This window comes from Lissotriton helveticus, chromosome 7 (genome assembly GCF_964261635.1).
Source record: "Lissotriton helveticus chromosome 7, aLisHel1.1, whole genome shotgun sequence".
Taxonomy (NCBI): domain Eukaryota; kingdom Metazoa; phylum Chordata; class Amphibia; order Caudata; family Salamandridae; genus Lissotriton; species Lissotriton helveticus.
The window spans coordinates 1,930,648,039-1,930,663,068 of NC_136068.1; positions in this window are offsets into that span (position 1 = coordinate 1,930,648,039).

Here is a 15,030-nt window from a genome sequence, read left to right on the forward strand (position 1 = left end):
GTACATTTAATGGGAGAGTACCAGCACTTCTCAGCACTGCTGCAATATATTTAATGAGAGAGTACCTGCACTTCTCAGCACTGCTGCTGTACATTTAATGGGAGAGTACCTGCACTTCTCAGCTCTGCTCCAGTACATTTAATGGGAGAGTACCTGCACGTCTCAGCTCTGCTCCAGTACATTTAATGGGAGAGTACCTGCACTTCTCAGCTCTGCTCCAGTACATTTAATGGGAGAGTACCTGCACTTCTCAGCTCTGCTCCAGTACCTTGAATGGGAGAGCACCGGCAGTTCTCAGCACTGCTTAAGTACATTTATTGAGAGAGTACCAGCACTTCTCAGCTCTGCTGCAGTGCATTTATTAATAATTTCTTCCTTTAAAAGTTGTAAACATAAAATTTTTACAGTACAATACAGTTTCACATTTAAGATTATTTTCACAGTTCATTTCTAATACAGTAATAAATGAGAGTTACCTTACAGATTTTTTCTGTGTCTAAATATACATTTCAAAAAGTTAAGAACGTGATAACAAGTGACTTCTGTGTCTAGGAACTGTAGACACAGCACGGCAGGACGGCACTGTCTAAAGCCGCACGATTTTAGCAGGGACAGTAACCAGAGTTTACGATGTTCGTTATAAAATTTGCAGAACATGACTACATGTAAGGTAGATTGTGCTGACCTTTCATCACAAGGACAAGGGGGTATAGTTGAATCCCATGCATTCATTAGTGGAAATGCTACTAGTCTATGGAATAAGTTTAACCTGAATCTTGTAAGAAGGAAACGATCGAACATACTTATTTCAAGATTTAGGTAAGGCTGCATGGAAAGAGTGGATTGGACCATTATAGCGTGGTGGACGGAGGGTTTGCCTGCTTCAGAAAGAAGCCTTCGGTTGTCCAAGTGTCCCAGGGCTAGCTCTTTTAGCTCCTTTTTCGAGATTTCACAGATATTTTCAAGAGTAGAGTAGTATTTCTCCAGCCCTAAGTCGATGAAAAAGTTCTTGATGTAGGCTAGCCATTTTATTTTCGGAGCATGATCTAATGTCATAGCATCTGCCACTATCGTCTTAGTAAAAGCATTTTTTTCCGAGGTCCAAATCCGGCGCCATAAGAGCAGAGGTTGTATTCTTGCCAGATCTTCAACGTAAGGAACGCCTAGTTCAACGTGGCATGCATACGTTGAGGATCGCTTTGGGGCCATCAGAAGGAACCTCAAAAAAGCATTTTCTGCAACCTGTAGGGCAGAAACATCTGTGTGACCCCACACACCAGCCCCATATAGAGCTGTTGACTGACACTTCGCTCTATAAATTGCCAGTAATTCCAAGGGAGGTCGTTTTCCCAATTTTTGCGAGAAGGACACCAGGGCTGCTATAGCTCTCTTAAAGCAATGCTTCCTTGCTTCTACTGCCCCTTTCCAGGACAACTTATCATCTATAGTGATGCCCAAGTAACAATAGTTTTAAAATCTCAGATTGGTACTGTGGTCTCTTCTGTTTTTTTCCAATTGAGAAAGATCAGGAAAATCGCACACCTCCTCACCCACAGGTGGTCATGGCCCTAGTACTCTCCCACATTGATTTTTCCAACAGTCTCTATCTAGGCTTACCCATAGGCCAACTTAGAAGACTGCAGTACCTACAGAACCAAGCCGCCAGACTGATCTGTAACGTTCCCAAATGGGTCTCGATCAAATCTGGTTTAGAGACCTTGCATTGGCTTCCTGTGGCTCAAAGAGCCGAATTTAAAGCCGGCTGCATTATTTTTAAGGCTTTGCAAGGTAAGGGCCCTTTCTTTATCAAACAGCTGATTGGCAGATACGTTCCTTCACGCAGCTTGAGATCAGCCCACAAAGACCTACTTGAGGTACCTCGCTTTAAGAAGAAACGACAGGGAGGCAGCAGCTTTCATTTTTTAGCAGCAACCCTATGGAATTTTTTGCCGCCAGCTCTTAGACAGTGCAAGGATCTTCTTGCCTTCAGAAAGGCATTTAAAACGCACTTATTCACACAGGCATATCTGAAATAGAGACTTTCGTTTGATCCACCCTTGTTATGTTTTTTATCTCTTTCCAGCGCCAAGAAGCCTCTGGGCGTATGCGCGCTTAATAAATATTAAATAACATAACATAACATAACATAGTCAGATGTAAACTCTATTTTTTGGTTTTTAAGAGTTAGGTCTTTGAGATGTTTCCTACCTGTACCTGCCGTCATTACAAAAGTCTTCGTCACGTTTATATGGAGATCGAGGCTACCCATAAACGTGGAGTATCTGCTGAGTGCCTTCTGGAGTTCACGAGGGGTCCGTGCCAGCAGGACGGCATCGTCCGCGTAGAGTAGAGCGGGAATCGGGCGTTGTTTTGCCCGTGGGAGGTCCTGAGCACCCTTCAGAAGCTTAACCTCCAAGTTGTTGGTGTAGAGGGAGAATAAGAAAGGTGCCAGGACACATCCTTGCCTGACTCCACGCTCCACCCTAAAAGACGTCGACAGCTCGCCCTTTGTGCCATAACGGACTCTGGCAGAAGGTTTGGAATACAATTCCCTCAGAAAGTTTAACAATGGCAGATCTACCCCCATTTGTGACAGCACAGACCATAATTTGGTATGGGAGACACAATCGAACGCGGCAGACAGATCCACGTATACCATGTAGAATCTGTCTTGCTTTGCGTGTATGTACTTTCCCATAATAATAGAAAGATTTAGGGCCTGTTCCACTGTTCCGAAACCCTCCCGGAAACCAAATTGCAGGTCGGACAGAATACCTCTCTCCTCCACCCATTTCTGGAGTCGCTCCAGGATCACCCTGCCTGCTATCTTTCCCAGCGAGTCCAACAGGGATATTGGACGGTAGCAGGCAGGGTCCTGGCGATTGCCCTTTTTAAAAATCGGAACCATCACGGATTTCTTCCAGGAGTCCAGAAGTCCTTTCCTTGCAGCTGCCGTGCATACCCTGGTGATAATTGGGGTCCAGAGGTCTGTATTATGCTTAAAAAAATCTACCGGCACTCCATCTGGCCCTGGAGCTTTTCCATTTTTACTTGTTTTCAGGGCCAGATGGACCTCCGAGATTTCAAAGTCTATTTGAATGGGATATCTCAGGGCTAATAAATGTTCTCCTTCAGATTCTTGGTCTATTTCTTGCTTTTGGAACATTTTGGAGAAGTGCGACACCCATACTGACTCTTCTATGGTGACTTCGATTTTTGGAGTTTTTTCATCTACCAAAAACAGAGCTCTCACTACTCTCCAGAAGGCCTCACTGTTTTTTTCTTGGGCACTAGAGTGAAGTTCGTCCCACAAAGCCTGCTGTAATTCCGCCTTTCTCTTTTTCCGTACTGCAAGATATTCCCTTCTTAATGTGGCTATCAGACGAAGATCTCTATCATCTTTATTTAGTGCTATCTTAAGTTTAGAGTGAGCCTGGGTGCAATCATGGTTAAACCAACCTTCATTACAGCATGGTCGAGATGTTGGTTTTGCTGTGAGTAAAGATTTAATTTTTTTCAATATTATGGAGAAGTTACTGAGGACTTCCTCATCTCCTGTCATTAAGTCTAGGCATTTCTTAAGCTGGGGATATGTTGATTTTATCAACTCTTCAGTGAGTTCCCCGGGGTTTATCTTCCCCCACTTTATTGTGTATCCATTTAATTGGCCCAGATTTATGTTATTCTGACTCAATGCTTTGACTATTGTTAGGGGTAAGGATTGTTGATGGATTAAGTTCAATTCCAGGTTGAGAGCTGAGTGATCACTTAGGGTGTTTGGTATAACTTCGAAATGATTAACTCTAGTCTGCAGGCCAGCCGATATTAGAATATAATCCACCGTTGTGTTAAGCCCCCTTCCCACATAGGTCGGTTCTAGGCGGTTGGTACTACCATCTAGGGTATTAGCTATTTGAAGATCTAGATCTGATAGGAGATCATTCATTATTACACCCATTTTATTATGGCAAAAGTGAGTGAGGGGGTTACCCTCCTCAGTCACCATCCCTGCACATTGTTTCTCCGAATGATTGCAGTGATGTAGATTGAAGTCCCCTGCCCATATAATGAATACAGGACCCTTTGCTCCGCTTTTCTGCCTTATGTTGATTAATTTCTCGTATAGGTTTGCTAGCACTTTCTGGAGCTGTTGTTCCTCGAGATTGTTATACAAATTAACTAGGACAACAGACTCGTTTTTGGGTAAACAGAGACAGAGAATCTGGAAGTTAGGATCCAATTCGATAATGTTTATTTTTATCTGCTGGATGGTGTTGGCTATAAAGATGTTTAATCCTCCCTTTGGCCTGCCCTTTGGGCCCACCGACGCAGGAGAAAAATACGTTTTAAAACCCTGTAGGTCGGGGCTCGGCCGATCGGACTCTCACGTCATACGAACACTGGTTGGTCTCACGATCCTCGGATGTCAAGCTCATCTCGGACCTGTATAAATTTCTGCAACCCCCCTCGACACACATCTATAATCCTGGTCGTGAACGCTGGGAACGAGAACTTGGTAGACAACTGGGACACACTGACTGGGAACGCATCTCATACCGAGCACGACACTCCGCTTACCACACAGGGCTCACCGAAACATTCACGAAACTTTCCACTTACTGGTACTACACCCCCGCCCGGCTCCACGAGATGAATCGTAATATCCCTCAGACTTGTTGGAGAGATTGTGGTCAGATCGGGACACTCACACATGTACTCTGGGAATGCCCCTTATTGAGCCCCTACTGGGAGGAGGTATTAGAGGAGGTTGACCGATGTTTTGAGATTGAGCTCCCCCGATTCCCCGCTTATGTCCTGCTGGGTCTGCCTAACGACCTGATGTACCCGTTGAAATCTAAAAAGGGTAGGCAAATTGCGATTGCATTGGGCTCGGCAGTCCAGAATATTCTTATTCATTGGCGTACCACTACCCTTCCCACTGTAGTTGGCTGGTTACACAGGTTGTGGCATGTCTTGGGGATGGAGAAGATGTCCCTGATGGCAGCTGGGGAGATTGACACCTTTGAGGAGTTATGGCTCCCCTTTCATACTCTGCTGCAGTCGGAATTCAGAGAGATCACTTGCCCAAGGTACCTCAGACTGCTGCGTCTGACGTCCCTGTCGACCCCGACCACCTGATCTGCCACTGACTGTGGAAAGGCTGGGGGCTCGGACACTCTTTTACTTTAATGATACAGGGCACTTTCAGCACAGTACGGGGGGTGGAGGGTGGGGATTGGAATGGGGGGGGGGGAGTTGGGGGGGGGAGTTGAGTTTTGACTATGTCTCACTCGATGGTGCACCTGTCATACCACCTGAAGTAGCGTTGCCCCCCTTTTTTTTGTTGTAGCCACAAGCCGCATTTCTATCCCTTATTGCTTGCACTATTCTTGTTGAGACACCTGTCTTTGTTGATTTGTTTGGTACTGTATTTACCCTTTTCAAAACTGCAATAAAATACTTTAAACCTAAAACCCTGTAGGTGAAGCTCTATCGGCGACCATGTCTCCTGGAGGCAGACTATTTGATGCCTACCCACGAGATGCATGATACTCCCATCTTCAACTTTTGGCCGTAATCCCGCGGAATTCCAGGAGACTATGGCCAGAAGTGACGAGTCACTCCTGGAGGTGTTATTGGTTTGGGAATTATGATGGATACCGGGGTTGTGTAGAATTGGGGAGTCAGGGTCTTCCGGCTGTGATGGTCAGTCCACTGACTCAAGGCCGCTGTACATGTTCCTTAATGGTATTCCATTCCAACCCTCCCATCGAGGTGGTTCTCTATATTTTCTCCTTTGATCTTGCCCTCTCCACTCTTCTCTTTCTCTTCCCCGATAACGAGGGCCCACTGTATACCAAGGTCCATCGATATGAGATGGACCGTCCGGGAATCTTGGTGGATAGAAAAAGGAGAGGCGCTTTATGCCAATCCCCCCATTAGAGCCTAGGTCCTCCCCTGAACAAATGTACTCCACTATTCTAGGGTCTTCAAAAGTAATTAAGATACAATCGCCCTGTATTGTTTTTCTTCCTTGGCCAACCCAGGGGGCTCTTCTAACCATCAGGATTCTAGTTGAACAGTAGGAGGGGGTGGGCGGTTTATACTAAGCCAATGTTGGATCTTATTTTTTAGCGACCAGTTTGATTCGGATTTTTGGCCCGCCAGTTCTGGAACGCCAGTCAAAATGACAACAAATGGACTCGCTTCTGGTGAAAGGGTTACTGGGCGTATTTCGCCCAGCTGTTGACTCTCCCTTTCTCTATATGTTTGTGGTTGTTTTGTTTTCGTACCTGTGCTAGTGAGGTCACAAACGGTATTATCTTTTGCGGTTAAAGTATTTACACGTGGATTTTCTGTTTTTTTTTCCTTAACCGCTGTCATAGTTGTAGACTTAAGTGCTACAGTCGGTGCAGGGGTCGAATTTTTAACTTGAGTCATGGAGGTTAGGCTAGATGGTTTTGCCATCACTGGTTTTTGTGCTTTTTGTGCTTCTTGGGTGCGGTTAGGGTTTTGTTTTGTTTTCATCAAAACTAAAAGTTCAGTTATCCCCGTTTCTAGTTTTGTTAATCTGGCTTGTATGGGTGTAAGGGTTTGTTGTAGGAGATCCCCAATTTTGGTCAGTAGATCCGTATTGTAATTGTGATCTACTTCATTTGTTAATGAGATGTTAGGGACTATTTCTAGGTTTGTAGGAGATGAAACATTATGTATATGGTGTATCTCCGCCGTGTGCCTAATCTGATTTTCCAACGGGGGGGGGGGCTAGATGTTTTCTGGATTGTCTCTGTTATGGGTGACGTTGGTTTATCTATTAATGTATTATCTGTCGCTGCTTGTTTTTTCTTCTTTATGGCTCCCTCCCTCCTCCCTCTTGCCTGTCTTACCTCTTCAGGGGTATGGTGCGGGACTAGGTCTGGGTTTTTTTTCTAAATCTGAGGTTAATTGGGATTCCGAGAGCTGCGAGACCGATAGGTCAACTATATTTGGAAGACTCTGCCTTTTGTTCCCACCCTCGCTCTGTCTTTGCTCCTTATGAGAGACCGGCGTTCTTGCATTAGCCAGGTGTCCCATAGAGGATCTTCTAGCCTCTAGTAGGTCTTGGGATACCCTTCGTTCAATAAGTGAAATGCTCTGGTCTATAAAGGAGTTTGCCCTTGTTATAAAACTATCTATAGGGCCAATAAGTTGTCCTTTTTTAGCCGCAGTCTTACTTCTGGATCCTCTCGGAGACATACTAATGGAATTGAGGCTAGTAAAAAGCCTAAGTTACACCAGAAGGTAGAAGTTAGAGGGGTGGCCTGGCCCGGCCCTAATCGGCCTCTAAACGGCCTTAAAACGGCCCGCTCTTTGTCCGGTCTTCGTCCGCGCGCGTCCCGCGTTCGCGTCCGGAGGCCGGGCTTTATAGAAAGGGGCGGGAAGAGGCACCAGGTGCGCGAGATGTTGCAGCGCAAGCACCTCTGGTCCTCGCAGTCCCGCTCCCGTTAGCTAGGGCGTGGTCTCCTCTCCCAGCAGCAATGACCGAGCACACGGGCTCCCAGGTCAAAAGGAAAAGTCAATGTGGACAGAGTTCCAAGGGACAGAACGGCTTCTCACGCCACACGACTACGAGCGGCAGTGCATTTAATGGGAGAGCACCAGCACTTCTCAGCACTGATGGAATACTTTTAATGGGTAATACAGTCGGTGGTCAGCAATAGGCAAAATGGCGCTCTAAGGTCTATCATAAGTACAAATCAGTTATGGCAGGTAATCTGGCACGGTGCATAAGGTCTGGAAAAACCACCAGATCACCACGTGTGTGGCCTGCAGACCACTTATGCTATATATACAAATCCTCTGCACACGTTCAAAAAGTAAATAATTAAAGTTACATAAAATATCACAATGATGCTTGTCTTTATATTTTCAGATGTCTTTACCCAAGATCTTTAAGTCTTCTTAGCCAACACATGTTTCGTCGCTGTTACAGGGGATTACCCCGCGACTTCTTCAGGGCTAAGGGAATATACAAACAGGTACTTGTTCATGTATGCAATGGTAGTAAGAACACTTTACTTTTCAAATTATAAACAAAGTTACTTCGGTGACTTGTGTGAAATTAAAAAAAGTGAATAGAACTGTGTGTAAATCCATGTGAAGCTGGTGTTGTACCTGCTTCTCGTACAACTTCTTTGCGCATCCATAAATCAATGGGGGAAAGAAAGAACAAGCAAAGCCCCCAATCGTTTATGTTGTTGCTATAAAATATACTGGTACAGTTGGTGTTTGAGACTCCCTTATAGGAGTAATCCTGAGGTTGGCAAGGTGCGGGCATGCAATCAACCTATTTAGTTTTATAATCATTTTTGTTAAATTCGTGGTGAAGTAGTGCTCCCTCATGCTGTCACTAAATAGTAAATACATGCGGACTATATTGTGTAATCAAACGTGTATAAGAGAGCGTATTTTGTTATAATACGAAACCTGAGGTCCGTTTCAAGTAGTCTCTAAGTAACAGAAAAGGGCACATCAGCTAAGAGTGGCAGTCGGTACGTTCTAATAAGGTGTACTAGGTACCATGAAGGATCCTCCTACCTTAGTTCCGGTGATAATTCCAACCGGGAAGAGGTTCCTATAAGTTCTGCTCCTGGAGAGGTAGACTAATTAGTCTTGTGTCCGGAAAGCGAAATATGCTTCCAAATGTAAGGGAGTTTCTTTTAGAAGAGCTGCCCCATCCTAAGGTAAAATTAAGATTGTATTAAATTTTTTAGCCCTTATTCCTCTGTCCCGTATTATGACTCAGTATTAGGTAGAACCCTTCGGATCTCCAGGCCGTGGCGTGTTCGCCATGCAAATCAGCAGTCTGCAGCCAGCAACAACCCCGGAGTTGTCTTAAATAATGAAGCATGAGGGTGGCCTAAGCCGGTTCTGAACCTATTTTCGGGCGGCATCTTGGAGTGGTGTATCGGGACCCCCGGGGCACTGGAATCCCTGAACCCATTTTGGGCACCATCTTGAAATGGTGTATCGGGACCCCCGGGGCACTGGAATCCCTGAACCCATTTTGGACGCCATCTTGGAGTGGTGTATCGGGACCCTCATGACACTGGAATCAATATTATTGTGAACTAGCAGAATGTCGGTGGCAACGGGCTGGTGGAAAACCCATTAGATTAAACGCTATCTGCTAGTAATCTGTATCTGCATGGGCACATGACAGCCTTGCGGTGCACTACCATACAAGCGTGACATTTGTGGCAACGTGCATGCTGTGTTTATACATAAGTACATCCCTGTAAGAAATTTCTCTTGATATCCAAGAGCTTTGTCCTTCTGACCTGAACTAATCAACATGATAGTGGGTTTTGTGACATGTGACGCGTGACAATGTGATAGTGAATTTCGTGACATAACTGGGTGAACCTCATATATAACTATAAATTCTTAGACTTGTTACGGACAGTGGCCGTCGGTCACAATTCTCGCTAGTATCTGATCCAAAGCATTTTAGGAAGCGTAATGCAATGTGAAGGTGAATTCTGTGACATAGCTAGGTGGGGCAGTAGCATTTAGATTCAGTTCCTTATTGTTCATCGTCTACAACATGTTTAGTCTCGAGGTCTCAATTCCTCACTGTTCATAGTCTACAACATGTTAAATATCGAGTGCGAGTAAATCCCTTCATTAATGCAGAAACAGTCATGTAAAAGAGTAGGGATGATAATGGGAGTACTCTATAAACTGTGAGGATGGCGTGGGTACGGGCTAATCCCCAAGGAAGTATTGGAGCTCATGGTCCATGTTCAAGCCCTGTTCAACACTTTTAACACTATCCGGACCCGGTAGAGATGGGTAGGCGTGATCGTCGCTGACATAGGCAGCAGAAACCTCAACCTTTATGGCTTCTCCCCTGATGTCAGACCTACCGGGTACTGTTGACACCTTTTACTCTATTAGGCAAGAGCAGGTGTTGAACAGGTAGTACAACTTGTGTGCTGTTTGCAAACTGATACTTTTTAGGTCATGTTTTTTGTAGATAGTAGGTTTTATTAGGTCCTGAAGAATCGCAGCCAATGAGCTTGAAGCGAGAAACATGTTGACCACACCTTACACATCGTAGTACTGTATCGTTCTTGGAAACCTAGTTCCAGCGAATACAGGCTACTCTTGATTTTATTTGCGGCAGAGGACCACCAGAATAAAATCTTTTTCCGGTACCTTGTGCCTCATTTTATCTTCACCCACACCATCTACTCTGTCCTGGCCCCTCACCCACACTTCACCCATAGGCAGTTGGATAAAAGATCTCCGAGAAAGAGCCCCTCTTTGAGGTGTGCCCGTTGGGCATTGCACCGCCTGCCCAACGAGGAGCATTGCCTATGATGAAGCATGACACTCGCAAGGGTGTGTGAGGCCATTATATCAATCAATCAATCAATCAATCATAACATTTGTATAGCGCACTACTCACCCGAAAGGGTCTCAAGGCGCTTGGGGGAGGGGGTCCGCTACTGCTCGAACAGCCAAGTCTTGAGTTGTCTCCTGAAGGCGAGATGGTCCTGGGTCAGACGAAGGTGCATGGGGAGGGAGTTCCAGGTCTTGGCCGCCAGGTAGGAGAAGGATCTTCCTCCGGCGGTGGCTCTTCGGATGCGTGGTACGGCTGCGAGGGCAAGGCTGGTGGACCGTAGCTGGCGGGTGGGCGTGTAGAAGGTCAGGCGGTCGTTGAGGTACTTGGGGCCCAGGTCGTGGAGAGACTTGTGTGCGTGGGTAAGGAGCCGGTACGTGATCCTCTTGTTGACGGGGAGCCAGTGCAGGTCCTTCAGGAGGCCGGAGATGTGGCTGCGTCGGGGGACGTCCAGGATGAGTCGGGCGGAGGCGTTCTGGATGCGCTGGAGTCTTTTCTGTAGCTTGGCTGTGGTTCCGGTAAGAGGGTGTTTCCGTAGTCCAGCCGGCTGGTGACGAATGCCTGGGTGACCGTCTTCCTGGTCTCGGTCGGGATCCATCGGAAGATCATGCCAAGCATGCGCAGGGTGTTGAAGCACGACGAGGAGACTGCGTTGACTTGTCTGGTCATCGAGAGTGAGGAGTCCAGGATGAAGCCCAGGTTGCGTGCGTGGTCCGTTGGCTTGGGTGCGCTGCCCAGGGCGGGGGGCCACCAGGAGTCGTCCCAGGCGGAGGGTGATGGTCCCAGGATGAGGACTTCCGTCTTGTCCGAGTTCAGCTTCAGGCGGCTGTTCCTCATCCACTCGGCGACGTCTTTCATCCCTTCGTGTAGGCTGGTTCTGGCGGTGTTGGGGTCTCTGGTGAGGGAGAGGATTAGCTGGGTGTCGTCTGCGTAGGAGATGATGTTGAGGTTGTGTTGGTGTGCGATGGCTGCAAGAGGTCTCATGTAGACGTTGAAGAGGGTGCGGCTGAGAGATGATCCTTGCGGTACGCTGCAGATGACTTCGGTAGCCTCGGAGCGAAACGGGGGGAGGTGGACTCTCTGTGTTCTTCCGGCGAGGAACGAGATGATCCACTCCAGTGCCTTCTCTTGGATGCCGATGTCGCTGAGGCGTTGAACTAGGGTGCGGTGGCAGACAGTGTCGAACGCTGCAGAGAGGTCCAGGAGGATGAGCGCCGCGGTTTCCCCGTTGTCGAGCAGGGCTCGGATGTCGTCGGTGGCTGCGATGAGGGCGGTCTCGGTGCTGTGGTTGGCTCTGAAACCGGACTGCGAGGGGTCGAGGGATCCGTTCGTCTCGAGGAAGGCGGCAAGCTGTCTGTTGACGATCTTCTCGATGACTTTAACAGGAAAAGGGAGGAGCGAGATGGGGCGGAAGTTCTTGAGGTCGGTGGGGTCCGCTGTTGGTTTCTTCAGTAGGGCGCTGAGCTCGGCATGCTTCCAGCTCTCCGGGAAGGTGGTGGTGTTGAAGGAGGTGTTGATGATGTTCCGGAGTTGGAGTGCGATGGTGGAGTCGGCCTTGTTGAAGACGTGGTGGGGGCAGGGGTCGGTTGGAGATCCGGAGTGGATGGTGTTCATCGTGCGGGCTGTGTCTTCGGTGGTCACCGTGGTCCTGGTGCAGAGGGTGGTGGTGGGGGGCGTTGGTTCGACGGTTGGGTGCGTGGATGGTGCGCTGAAGCTGTTGTGGATGTCGGCGATCTTGCGGTGGAAGAACAAGGCGAGGGAGTCGCAGAGATCTTGTGACGGAGTGATGTCGTTGTTGCTGGTGCTGGGGTTGGAGAACTCCTTGACGATGCTGAAGAGTTCCTTGCTGTCGTGGGCGTTGTTGTCCAGTCGTTCCTTCAGTGATTTCTTCTTGGTGGTGCGGATAAGCTGGTGGGGCTTGCGGGTGGCGTGTTTGAGGGCGGTCATGTTGTCAGTGGTCTGGTCGAGGAGCCAGACTTTCTCGAGGGTGCGGCAGGTCTTCTTGGAGTCCTTGAGTTCGTCGGTGAACCAGGATGCCTTCTTGCTTCTGGGTCTGCTGGGAGGGTTCTTCAGTGGTGCGAGGTCGTCGGCGCAGGCGGTCAGCCACTGCGTGAAATTGCGGGCTGCCAACATATTGGATACCCAGGGTTAGCTCTCCCTTGAGTACTACCCCTTGCACCGTAGTGACCTCCCTTTCCTTACCTGTAGGAACAGCCCAGTTTCCTTTTTGTTGTCTACAACACTTTTAAGTCTCATAATCCATAGCACCTCTTTCCTCCTGAGCGTTAATTCCCTATTACCTCCCCTTGGGTCTTTGTGTGTGACATCAAAACCATAAAAGGAGAACGTTCTGTGTGTGCTCTGAGATATACATTCAGCTGTGTGTGGCTACCGATATCTGCTGTCCCCTTGCTTTACAGCCCACATATGTTCCCCAATGCGCTCTTTGAGGCACCTGATGGTACTTCCAATGTATCTAAGACCACACTTACACTCAATAGCATACACTACATATTTTGTGTAACAGGTGATGCTGTTGTCAATTTTGTACACCCTATTGTTAGGTCCCCTAAATTCTTTCTTTCTGTCAGTGGCCCCTCTGCACATGGAGCAGTGGCCGCATTTGAAAAAGCCCAAAGTGTGTTGGGTAAGCCATATTAGTGTTTGTTCCACTTTTGGGTAGCTGGGGCTGAGAATATTTCATAGGCATACACCCCTGCGAAAGGTAATCTCAGGCCTTGATGTTGTAAATCTCTGCAGTGTCTTGTCTGCTGTAAGTAAGTGCCAATGGCTACGCATACTGCGTGTTAGTATGTTCGTATGCTTGTTAAAATCTGTAATTAAAAGCACTGTTTTGTTCTCCCTTTTTTCTGGTTTGTTTTTAAGGGTGTCTTGTTGACTGATCTTAGAGATTCTCTCTTTGGCCCTATGTATAGTTCTCTTAGCATACCAGCTGGCTGAGAATCTAGTAGCCATGCTCTCTTTACAATCCTTAAAGTCCAATTCTGTACTACAATTGCGCCTGACACGTGTGAATTCGCCATAAGGGATATCAATAATCGGGGGACCTCGATGTGTACTTGAGGCATGAAAGGTTCCATTACAAGCTGTTGGTTTCCTAAATAGTCTGCTTTGGATCTTATTGTCTAGAATGAAGCGTTCAACATCTAAGAATGTGATGTTCCTCTGATTGTCCTGGAACGTAAATATGATGTTTTTGTCATTGTTGTTAAGATGTGTGAAGAATTCAAGAAGTATTTCAGTGTAGCCTGTCCAAACCATAAGACAGTCGTCTATGAATCTGCCCCGGAATAAAATTGAATCATTCCAGTTACTACCCCATTCGCCCCAAACCCATTGTTCTTCCAGTCTGCCCATGAATAGATTAGCATACGAGGGAACACCGTGAGCCCACAGCCACCCCTTGTTTTTGTTTATACCACACTTCCTTGAAAAGGAAGACATTGTTGTCCAGGATAAGTCTTGTAATCTTTAAAAGGATTTCAGTGTTCTCCCAAAGGCAGGCCGATCTACTGCCAAAAATGTAGGCTTGGTGTCCCTGATGCACAAGTTACTTTTCTTCGGTATCGATATATCTGTAAGAAACAGTAGTTAGTGTTAGATTCCTTACCTTAGAATATCCCCAGGCGTCAAACTGGATCCGGAAAGTTTTGCGTAGCAGTATCCCTTTGCGTAGGTAGGCGTCGTCTGCGGCTCCGCGTCCATCGTCGGTATCGTGATCGCCGGGATGATGTCGTCGGAGTACTTAGACGTTGTCGGAGTACTTAGACGTTGTCGGAGTACTTAGACGCCACCCTCGCGCGCTGACGTCAGTTCTTGTACATAGCTTTCCACGCCAGGAACGCAGAGCCATGCCAGAGACCGACACTGGTGCCATGAAACTGGGGCCCTGAAAGGGATGTCCTTAACCCTAGATATCGGTTTGCAGAACGGGGAGGATGGATGGGGCGGTAAGGAATCTAACACTAACTACTGTTTCTTACAGATATATCATTACCGAAGGTAAGTAACTTGTGCATCTGAAAGAAACAGGTTAGTATTAGATTCCTTACCTTAGAATAGATACCCAAGCAATACCAACCCCGGTGGTGGGTCTGCGAACCAAGATCACATCAGAAAGTCCTGGAGAACGGAACGGCCGAAAAAGCCATCTTTCCGGACTTGGCTGTCCAGGCAGTAGTGTCTAGCAAACGTGTGCAGTGAGGCCCATGTAGCTGCCTGACAGATGTCCTGCAAGGGGACTCCCCGGCCCAGGGCAGTGCTAGCCGTCATGGCCCGAGTGGAATGAGCACTCAGCCCAACAGGGGGCTCCTTTCTAGCCAAGGAGTAACAGACCTTGATGCATAACACGACCCACCGAGAGATGGTTCGTTTGTGCACCGCCCATCCCTTCTTCACGCCCACGTAACCAACAAAGAGCTGGTCGTCCACCCGGAACTGGTGTGTGCAATCTAGGTAGAAGGAGAGCGCGCGTTTTGGGTCCAGACGGTGGAGCCTCTCTTCCTCCTTCGAAGGATGCGGAGGCGGAAAAAAGCCGGGCAAGGTGATGGACTGCCCGATGTGAAAGGCCGTAACCACCTTGGGCAGGAAAGAAGGACGAGTTTTTAGAACAACTTTGTCCG